The sequence below is a fragment of the Protopterus annectens genome, chromosome 1.part2 (genome assembly GCF_019279795.1).
Source record: "Protopterus annectens isolate FY-2018-M chromosome 1.part2, PAN1.0, whole genome shotgun sequence".
NCBI lineage: Eukaryota > Metazoa > Chordata > Ceratodontiformes > Protopteridae > Protopterus > Protopterus annectens.
Window position 1 is genome coordinate 82,726,474 of NC_056727.1, and position 12,156 is coordinate 82,738,629.

A 12,156-nucleotide genomic window follows, 5' to 3' on the forward strand; every position below is an offset into this window, starting at 1 on the left:
AATATTGTTCTCCAGTACTAATTCTAAGAAGTGTACAACCAGATCTATCTTGACAGCACTATAGTTACTATGCATACGTAGATATTCAGAAACATAAATAAGGCCAAGGGTATTCGGAATCACAGTAAATAAAGATTGGATGTCAAGTGTAACAAAAGTATAATCATTGTGGCTGACATCGTTCTTAATGCATTCATAGAAATCTAACAAGAATTGTTTAGAATCTCTTAAGACAAATCTATTATCATTCAGGATGGGTCTCAAGTTATTTTCTATGTATACTGATAGGTGCTCAGTAACCCAATCACGACCAGAAACTATTGGTCTCAGGTGTACTCTCCAGTCCAACTGGTGAATCTGGGCATTTTGAGGCAATGTTACAATTGCCTCATGTACACAGACAACCCACTCCTTCTTCCACCAAACACTAATACATGTGAGAGATGCAATTATGCAGCCAAACTGGAGGCTAAGCTCTCTCAACCCAAGACTGGAACAGGCAGTCAAGCTGAGAAAGAAATTACTTGCATCACACCACCAGTCTTACATAGACCCATGAAACCAGCACTGGCAAAAAACACACATAAATATACAAAAATATACTCGGAGGCTCTAAATAAAAATGTACAAAAGCAACAGAGACCTCCAAAGAAGGCATCCAAGCAACCTCCACCCCCCAACACAAACCATGAAACACATACTTCACAAATCCAGTGTGCCACACAATCACAACCCTTAAGGCAAAATAACATACCCACCACACTAGTAATAGGTGACGCTATAGTCAGGCACACTGACGTCCCACTCACTAGGCTGAACAAGGAGAAGGTTACTGTTAGTTGCCTGTCAGGTGCCAGGATCCACCACATAACACAAGCACTCAGGTCACTCCAGAACAAGTAAAAATATGACTGTCATTGTCCATGTTGGTGTGAGTGACCCACCGCCATAAATAGCACAAGTAACAAAAAACTGAGGGTAATGGTGCTCAATGCCAGAAGTCTAAACCTCAAAACGCATGCAATCGAGGCACTCCTCAGTATGGAGAAAACTGATATATGTGCAGTAACAGAAACCTGGTTTAAGGCTCCAGAGAGCACCCCAACACTACCAGGCTACAACTCATACCATACATTTCGGCCACAAATCCCGGACCGAAATACAAAAGGTGGGGAAGTATCCATATTCATCAAGGATACCCACACCTCCAGGTTAGTGGCACAGCACGATGCTTCAGAGATCATCCACGTGCAACTAACAATGGGCAAAACTGCTATTCAAATTATAGATTGCTATGCCCCAAGACCCCCACTCCGCATTCCTGGAAACACTGGGAAACATAACGGTCCTACCAAACACCCTGATATTGGGTGATTTAATTTACCCAGACATTAACTGGGAGAACTACTCAAGTACGAACTCCCTTGCCCAACATTTCCTAGAATTTATAAACTCAAATGCCCTGGATCAACTGGTCAACACCCCCACCAGAAGTGACAACATATTGGACGTGGTCATCACCAACATGGGCGACCGGTGTTCCACTCCGGAGGTCAATCCCTCGCTGGTTAGATCTGACCATAAACGAATCACTCTGGATATCCTCATTCCGCCACCACCCCCGATCAAAGAAACCACTGTGAAAAACTTTTTAAAAGCAAACTTCACGTTACTTATGACCGAGGTGGGAAGTTTCAAAGCCCCCATGCTAAAGGATAACGCTGTCCAAGCTGCAAAATCCTTTACTAAGGCACTCTACGGGCACCTACAAGAATGTATGGATTGTGCTATCCCAAACAAAACCAAGACTCACTCCTCCAAGAAAAGGAAACCAGTCTGGTGGATCCCTGCCATAAACAAGCTATATAATAGAAGGAGGAAACTATTACAGAAAAGAGTAAAATCCCAAGAAGGGAAGACGTCCCTGATCAGTATCAGCAAGAAACTACATTCCCTTATAAAATCATCCAAGGCTAGCTTCGAAAGAATAATTCCCATTGACTCCAAAGATAACCACAAGGCATTCTTTAACTGTGTCAAGAATCTAAGTGGCAATTCTCAGATCTGCTCAGAGTTATGCAGAATGGCACAAAATACACTGAACTGACCGATATAGCCAACATCCTGGCAGACAGGTTCAGTGCAAACTCCACCCCCCTCTCACCCCCAAAAGGGCCCATAATGATACCAGAAGAATGTAGTGCCCCTGAAATCACAGACACTCAGGTTAAAACAGCCCTCTCCAAAGCCAAAAACACAGCATCAATGGGACCGGATGGTGTCCCAGGCTGCATCCTACACAAGCTCAAAGATTAACTTACCCCTAACCTAAACACACTGTTTAAATTCAGCCTCTCCACAGGCTGTGTGCCCACAGAGTGGTGCACAGCAACGGTTATTCGACTCCACAAAGGTGGAGCCACAATGGACCCCAGGATTATCACCCTATAAGCCTGACTAGCTTGGTCTGCAAAGCTATGGAGCGCATCATCATGGATCTCATTAACAGAGACATTGGATACCTCCAAACACTGGACCCTACCCAGTTCAGCTTTGTTAAGGACAGATCATGCCTCCTGAACCTGGTAGACTTCTTTGAGACAGTTAACAAGGCTATAGATGAGTGAAAGGTGGTCCACACAGCCTACCTAGACCTCGCAAAGGCCTTCAACACCATTCCTCACTCAGGTATTAAAGACAAGCACACCAGCCTGAACATAAACCCCTACATCATGAGATGGGTTGCCAACTGGCTCATGGACAGAACAAAGATGGTAAGAGTTGTGGGAGCTAGTTCTGACTCTAAACCGGTTACAAGTGGCGTTCTCCAGGGCTCAGTCCTAGGACCCCTCCTGTTCGACATATACTTCTCAGAGATACAGGCAAGCACAGGAGGACTATGGCTGACCAAGTTCGCAGACAACTGCAAACTAGGGGCTATAATTTACTCTCTGGCTGACACAGGTATCCTCCAAAAGGGTCTCACTGAGACAGATACCTGGTGTCAAAACCATGGCCTCAAGCTAAATGCCAAAAAGTGCATAGTCATCCCCTTTGGAAAAATCAAAGTACCCACAAACTACCACATAGGTGGTAGCCCCTTAAATATGGAAGACCTAATAAGGCATCTGGGGACCCAAGTAGATAGTAACCTCTCCTTTGATAATCACATTGCCAAAGTGGTTAGAAAATCCTTCTATGTGGCCCACCTAATCACAAAAGGGTTTGTATCCAGATCGAAAGAGGTCATTGGGCCCCTCTACACATTACTCATCAGACCCATCGTAGAGTACAATGCCCCATTTGGGATGTACCTTACAAGACACCTGCAACAACTGGAAAGACCACAGACGTTTCTCACCAAAGAGGATCACTGGCCTCAAGCAAATGCCCTATGCAGCTCGACTGAAGAAACTCTAGCTGTACTCGGTTGCATACCGACTACTCAGAGGTGATCTCTGCCTGACATACAAGGCCATGTCCAACCCAGAATTGATGACATGCTCCACCTAAAGAAAACCATATCCCCTTGAGCCACACGCTCCAGAGATCTAAACCTCACCACAACAATAAATGGGACGTGCTGGAGGGATATATTCCTGTCCCAGAGACTTCCTATGGGATCTGGAACAAGATTCCAATCTACATTAGGCATAGCTCCTTGTTAACCCTCTTCAAGAGAAACATTGACGAGTGGGTGGGAAACAGAAAGTTTACCCCAGGGATTACTTCAATGGCTCTGCTGGACAGAGGCACAGGGAAATAATCTAAGGGGGCGGCGAAAGCCAACGCATTCCGGCTAGGCTTATAACTCCCTTTGGGCAGATAGCCTAGTACCTACATATGAACCTGTGAACCTATTAACCTATGAACCCCACTGAGCAAGGATGCAACTATGCCCATTCTCAAACTAGGAATATCATAGAATGCATAAAAAATCATCATTAGGTTCCATTTTTCTGTTGCAGACCCCAATATTCTGGGGATCGCTAAAATCAATAACCCTTACACATGATAAAACAATTCTAAACATATGTTGCAGGACTACCTGCTAGACCCTTTTGAATGTTTTTAAAAAAACAAACACATTTCATTTCTAAAAAAATTAAGAGTTTACTTAGGTAAAACCAAAACTTTAAATTAAGACTGAAACGAAATACAGAACTTAGTTTAATAACATCAATTACAGTGTATTTGTCTACCCTCCATATGTAGAATCTGAAATGCAGATCTTAAAATTAAAACTAAAATTTTCACAATATGTAACGTACAGGAACCCAAATGAGTTTGGTTTTGTTTAACAAAAAATTTGAAAAACACTATAAATCAAACAAACCAGTTTTTTTTTTTTTTTAACAATAACTTTTATATTAACAGTTTTATAGGTACCAATTTAAAACCTTGTTTGAACAGTGTACACTTTCATAAACAGTTATTGATATACTTTGCAGACAGCCAGCTTTTATAGCTGTAATCACAGCTATTTCAGTGCCACCTAGATACAGCTTCTAGGTAACAGTAGTGGAAGAATACTGTCAACTTGGGACATATATATAGCCTAAATGTTTAGTACTAGAGAGATACCGTTGAGTTTTTTTTTATTTGTTTTGTTTTAATTTTGGGGAAATAATATGAATAATGCAATTGTTTTTAAACATAGAACCTTAAGAGACCAAAGGGGGTCTAAGGGTAGTCCTGCAACATATGTTTAATTGTTTTATCATGTGTGTAAGGTTATTGATTTTTTAGCGATCCCAGAATATTGGGGTCTGCAACAGAAAATGGGAACCTAATGATGATTTATATATAAGGATCTCTCTATGACAGGATATTTGTCTGATGAAGTTCGGTAGTGACTGAAAACAATGCATATTCACCTGGCAGAAATCAAGGCTCCAGTGTCTAGACACCTCAGGAGGTGCCCCACAGTACAACCCAGCAACCTCTGCTGAAATACTCACAGTTTGTTCCATATTGCACACTATCATTGTCAACTTCAACAAAGACAACTAGGGCCAGGAACATAATTTCAGTACCACAAGCAAGGCCAGCAGCTCCAGCAGATACAGATAAGGAGTCTTAGAGAGAACCACCAGCCACAAATGCTGCCAACAGACATCAGCATGCACAATGTGTTATGGCTCTGGCTATGATGCAAAGGACAGCACATACATTGACTACCTAACTGAAAAAATAAGAGCTATAGACCGTACACATATTAATGCTGATGCCGGCAAACTGTACAACCTTTACTTAACCATGGAATGGTTGTGTTCTGTTAGCATCAGACAAAGAACCACCCCCCCCACCCCACCATGTAGTTGCAATTTTCACAAGGTATGCCTGGAACCTGTATGCAAAATACTGAACTATATAACTGATTACTGTAATATACAAATTCTCATATGTCTCTAAGGTGACACATACCCATGTACCGTAATGTTAATAATAGCTTATGAGTGATGTTTGCAATGTACAGCAATATATTTTATCCAGTACTGTGCCTCAAACATTCCAGTCATCCATGTATATAAACCAGTGAGCAGGTCAATGCTAGCAACATTTTCACAAGTATAACAGTAAGCAATACTTAAATATCTGCTTTGACTGCATTAGTAATAACAGATAGAAATACCATGAGGATCAACAATAGCAAGATATATGTGTGGCAGTCAACATGCTGCTTAGATAAGTGGTGCATGTGCGTGTGTGTGTGTGTGTGTGTGTGTGTGTGTGTGTGTGTGTGTGTGTGTGTGTGTGGGTCTGTGTGTGTGAAGTGGTATGGGCAAGTATTTGTTGAATGTGAATGTCTGCACAAACACAATCAAGCACTGTGATAGCACTATCGCCTTGCATGTCAGCCAGGTGTGAGCCATGCAAGGTAGAGTAGTCAGTTCATCAGTGTCACCCCCAACCATGAGAGCCACCTATGCCTGGAGTTGAACTGCTAGTTCCATGGTCCTAGCTTAAATTGGGGTGCAGCCTGAATGTGAATGATGTCTTTTGGATGAGTTGTCATCAGGACTATGTCCTGGACCATGGCCACATGGCCTACCATATCGGAGTGTGGACACTGCAATATCTAATTGAGCAATGGAAGTGCCACTACGGGAGTGGGCTCTTGCATGGCCATGTCAGCTAACACAATTGATGATGCAGAGGCACTGCAATCACATTGATCACAACTCCTCCTGAGTAGCTGTTCCATTACAGACACTGCCTGATCCAGTGTGTCATTCATCCTGTCCCACATGTCAGAATGCACACTGTTTAGTACTCACATTATCTCTTTTGAGGCCCTTGTGGAATATGCCTTTGCATCTATGATGGCCCTACACATATCTTGTATGGCAACCACTGACACACCAACTTCAGGAGAAAGGTGAACAGCAGGTGTCCTCTGAACACCACTACAGCCATACTGTGTGGCACCTTGATGGCTATAAGGAGAATCAACCAATTATGTAACTGGAGTAATCACACTACCCTGCTCAACCATGTCACCCTCAACCTGTTTTATGTCTGATGTTTTTGTGACATACTGATTGTGTCCAAAATAGGGGCAGGAGATGTTGGAGGCACAACCTTAGTGTTAGACTGACCCTCTGCATCCTCACGCTGTGCCTTTTCATCACTGCTTTCATTATCAGAGGCTACTGATAATCTGACATCAGTCAGAAGGAGTTCTACTGAGCCAGTAGACAGATCAGCTATGAACATGTAAGCAACACAAAAAAGGGAAATAGAATAAACAATGATCAAATCTATGTTATGTGAAATGTATGTTAAAAACTAAAAGAAGCTAATGGAGGGAAAACAATCAGTTACACATACACCTACTTTTTGTACATTAATAAGAATACAGAAGTCATGCTTATCATGTGCAGCTGGTCATGTAAAAAGAGAAACCATTGTGTCTGGTTAGAAACAAGGGAGATGAAACATGGATAAACAGGGTCACAAAGCAAATTATTCAAGAAACAGAAAAAAAAGCCCTTTACAGCTACACAGTATGACACATCTCATGCAGAACTTTACTATCCATTTGACTCTCCACTTCCTTGCTCCTTCTCCCTCTCCCACAATGTCTCTACTGTCTCTTCCATCCCAAATGTCTTGGGTTGTCTTTCATGTCAGCCACAAAATCAACAATTCTGTGTGAACCCTGTGGTGAGCTGTCTGCATCTCTGACAGTACACTGAGACTTCTCTGTTTCACTTGGTCGTGGGTCAGTAGTAGGAACACCCACCATAGCCATAGGTTCATGGACAATTACAGATGCCTGATGTTTGGCTGCTGTGATCATATCACAGGCTCTATATCTTGTTTTGGAATATGTATGTCCATGGCCTCCAACTAAATTCACTCACTGACCATTTGATCCCAGATACGGTCACTGGAGGAATTTTCACCCTGCTTCTCTCTAAGAGGAATGACGCATAGCAACTTAGTGCTTGAATGATCACATCATTCTCAGCAGCGGTGTATGGCAGTTTACAGGGTATAGATTTCTTGGGTGCCACAGCCCTGTATGAGAAGAAACATAAAAGGAAAAAATATATAATTAAAACAAAATTGATTAACTCCCCAAAAATATGCATGAATGTATCTTTCTAACATATGCAAAATACATGAAAAAGTAGGTCTACATATGAGTACACCCAGCTTAATACAGATCCCGCCACAACTGCCAAATGAAGAAAGAAATTGATAAAAAAATTATAAGATGACAAACATTTCTGTAATGCATTGAAGCTAACAAAATAATATACACCTGTCAAGGAAAAATGGATAACAATTTTGTGTGATATCCACTTCAGTGGAGGGCAGCCAGGAGTATATCACAGGCTTAATACAATTTTCTGTGCTAATAAAGCAAAACCCCATGACCTTGCTAGTAAGTAATACAACAGTCTTCTGCAGTAAGTGGTCAGCTTCACGGATTAAACTTACCATTAAATGTCATCATTATTTAGAAAAATATTAAGGGTCAAGAAAAAAGTGATAAGCATGGCTATGCCAACAGCAACTAAAAAAATGCAGACAGTAAATCAGTGGTTGGATTGAGAAATGCAATCCATAAGTAAGGTTAATAAACATCAACTTATACAAAAAACAAGTCATTTGTTAAAGTAGCAACAATTTTTTAAAACAAATAGCAGTATTGAGCTATCTGGATCCAAGCAGTCTGCCCTACTATGATGCATGTTCCTTATGTACACAATTACATTTATATAGGGCAGATTCAGCCCTCTCAGCACTGTGAGTATGCAAATAAGGCTTGAACTTATTAGCACTCATAAATTCCACTCCATGACTTGCATGAAGTGCAGGGCAGATAAACATGGTATAAAGACACACCCAGATTTCATGTGCATGTCCCTTTAGTACAAGGATGAGCACTGAGAGATGTTCCCTGCTAAGGGCTGGTATGTATGACTGCAATAACAATCAGGATTTCAAGGTCAGTCTTCTAAAAGTTACACTTACCAAAGGTGTGTTGGGGAGACAGGACTTAAAAAATGTTTCTGAGTATATTTTCTGGACTGAGGACAGAAACATTCCTAACATTTATATAAATCGTTTTTGAGCACAGTATCTGCCTCTGTGTACTCTGTGTCTGTAGTTCTAAGAAGCTATATTATTAATTGAAACATATATCAACTGCAAGACAAATGACATAGCAATCTTGTCAGAGAACCATAGTTAAGGGAATGATGAGCAAAAATAAAGAGGAAAAAAGAGCTGCAGTGTTTCATTTTTTATCTTATATCGCTTGAGGAAAGATTAGCTATGTTGCCAATATCTCAGCCATCCACATACCTAACAGCAAATTACACAAGACAAATTTCTGTACTTGACTCTGTTGTACTTGTAATAACAAATAACACTATGTCACATCTTGAGTATATGTAACCTCATTTTTTCTTCACAGTACATGTATGTGTCCGTGGCACATACTGACAAGAATCTCACGAGTGTGTTGAGAATGCCCTGTTGTCTTTAGGTTTAAATCCAGAGAGGGTGTTTTTGTGTGAATGTGATGTTTAAGAACTATAGGTTCATGTTACAAGAAAACATAGTTGAGAAAACATTAGAACTTACATTTTAACCTCTTCTTTTATAATGTTTCGATTAGTTAAGTAATTTTGTTTTTCTTCTCACATAAGCATTTGCAATCCATTTGGCATTGCACTCTTTTGACAAGCAGCAGTCCAAAGCAGTGAATTAATATTCATTTTGTAAGGAAAAAAGTGAGAAATGTAATTTGGGCTGCCTTCTGAAGTGCAAACTAGCCTGGCACCACTGGGCATCTGTCACCACTTTGGATAGTACTAAGTGACAAAGTTTAACCTGTCTAGCAAATACCTCTGTGGCAAAATTTGTACATGAAGTGAGTTTAGAGAAATAAGACAGGTAATGCAGGGTACAAATCTGGTTTACAGACATTGTTTTTGACTGGATTCAGAATAAATATTGATGCCCAATGTTATATATGAAATGAACAAGCTAAAGTCCGTGATACATAATAAAATAATTCCTGTAGCCCATGTGAATGTATGGTGCATAAGTGTTGTTATAAACTCACTTTTCTCATTATTAATAATATATGCTGTGGTTATTGTCACATATGGCATTTTGTAGAGTGCGCTAACACAAAAGCGGTAACATGAGTAATGTAAACAGATGTGTTAATTATGCTGGAGAAATCAGCCATAAATCACAAATTTTCATCACGAAACCTATACAATATATTGTAAACTTTGATGCCATGAGTAATTCATAGGTTCATAGGTTTATAGGTTGGTACTAGGCTATCAGCCCTAGGGCCTATACAAGCCTAGCCATAACAATTCCATGTCTATTTCTTCCCACAGTATTTACTTCCCTGGACCCCTGTCTAGCAGGGTGACTGACGTGATCCCCGGGGTGAATTTCCTATCTCCCATCCAGTTATCAAGGTTCCTTCTGAAGTGGGCCAAAGAGGCGCTCTGCTTGACATGTATGGGCAGTCTATTCTAGAGTCTGGGGAGTCTTTGGGTCAGGAACCTATCCCTCCAGCATGTTTTGTTCATTGTGATGATAAGGTTTAGATCCCTGGAGAGTGTGTCTCTGAGGGATTGGAATTTCTTTAAGTGCAACATGTCCAACAGCTCTGGGTTTGACATGGCCTTGTATGTTAAGCAGAGATCGCCACTGAGTAGACGATATGTGACAGAGTATAGGTGGAGTTTTTTTAGAAGGCCAGCATAGGGCATCTGCTTTAAGCCTGTGATTCTTTTAGTGAGGTATTTCTGTGTCCTTTTCAGTTGTTGTAGATGTCTTGAGTGGTACATACCAAACGGGGCTTTGTAATCTATAATGGGGCTAATGAGGGATGAGTACAGTGGGACAATGCCTTCCTTTTGTCTGGATGAAAAGTCCTTAGTGATGAGGTGTGCCACATAGAAGGATTTCCTGACTGTTGTGGCGATGTGGTTATCAAAGGTGAGACCACTGTCCACCTGTGTCCCTAGTCTCTTATCACACTTTCAGTGTTTAGTGTACTGCCGCCTATGTGGTACTTCATGGGTACATGTTTTTTCCTAAAGTGGATAACTATACATTTCTTGGCATTGAGCTTGAGCCCATGGCTCTGGCACCAAGCATCTGTTTCTGTAAGGCCCTTTTGTAGAATATCCACATCATTTGAGGATTCAGTAATGGCTCCCTGTTTGCAGTCATCTGTGAACTTTGTTAGCCAGAGTCCCTTAGTGTTGGCCTGTACTTCAGAGAAGTAGATTCCAAACAAGAGTGGTCCCAGGACTGAACCCCGAGTTACTCCACTTGTCACTTGCCTGGAGCTGGATTTGGAGTCGGTTACTTTTACAGTGTGGATTCTGTCAGTAAGCCAGTTGACAGCCCATCAAGTGACATAGGGATTAATGCCCAGCTTAGTAAGTTTATCTATGATTCCAGAGTGGGGGATGGTGTCAAAGGCCTTGGCAAGGTCTAGATAGGCTGTGTGGACAACCTTACCCTTGTCCATCACTCTGGATACTGATTCCAAGAAGTCAATCAGGTTCAGGAGACAGGATCGGCCCTTCATAAACCCAAACTGTGTGGGGTCCAGTGTTTGAAGGTTGCCAATGTCTTTGTTTATAAGTTCCATGATAATACATTCCATGGCCTTGCAGATCAGGCTCATCAGACTGATGGGGCGGTAGTTCCTGGGATCCAAGTTAGATCCCCCATTGTGGAGTGGGATAACTGTAGCTATGCGTATGTGTGTGTATGTAATGTGGCAAGAATGACTTCATGTCATTGTCTATATGCCCCCCTCTGGGAACAATTGGCATTACCTGAAATTCTGATTATGTATAACCTGAATACTACTTGTGATGTTGCGAGCAGATGTAAAAAGGATGAATGTGTCATGCTAATCTGTAAAAGCTTTGTTCCTTGCTGCACAAATCCATTCAATGTGTGAAGTTGCAATACAATGTTGTTGTGTCTTTCGGCTTTTCCCGGTTAGGGGTCGCCATAGCGGAACTCCGGTCTACTAATGATTGGCAGTATATTTTTTTATGTGCTGAGTTGCCAGCCCTGACACACAACCTTCAATGAAAGTACGCCCATTCAAGCATGTCTCCACACAGAAGACGCATTAGCTGAGAATAGAACAGGACGTCTTACTGTGAGGCGACAATGCTACCGCAGCACCACCAAGTTATAATACAATGTACTTCTTATTTTTTTATAATACCATTTGCATTCTGGTTAGCATCATGCTAACACGTTTCACTTCCTAAGGGAAAAAGTGAAAAATGCAATTTGGGCTGCCTTCTGAAGTTCAAATTGGCCTGGTGCAGGTGTGCAGCCATCAGCTTGATACTAAATTAAGAAAATGCACATGTGAATTAATTTTCTCTGTGGCACACGGAGTAAGTGAAGTGAGTTTACAGAAAGAATAGAGGTGATACAGGGTTCAAATTCAGTTATGAGATAATTTTAAAGAGAGGGATCTGAATACATATTTACAAACATTTTGTTCTATCATTATGTTGTTTAAAACTATTCTTAGTTTTGCTCACAACACGCAAGCTGCTGTCAGTCCCCTTTCCCATTATTTGGCATTACCTACTATATTGATAACGTGTGCCAGAAATTAAAGTT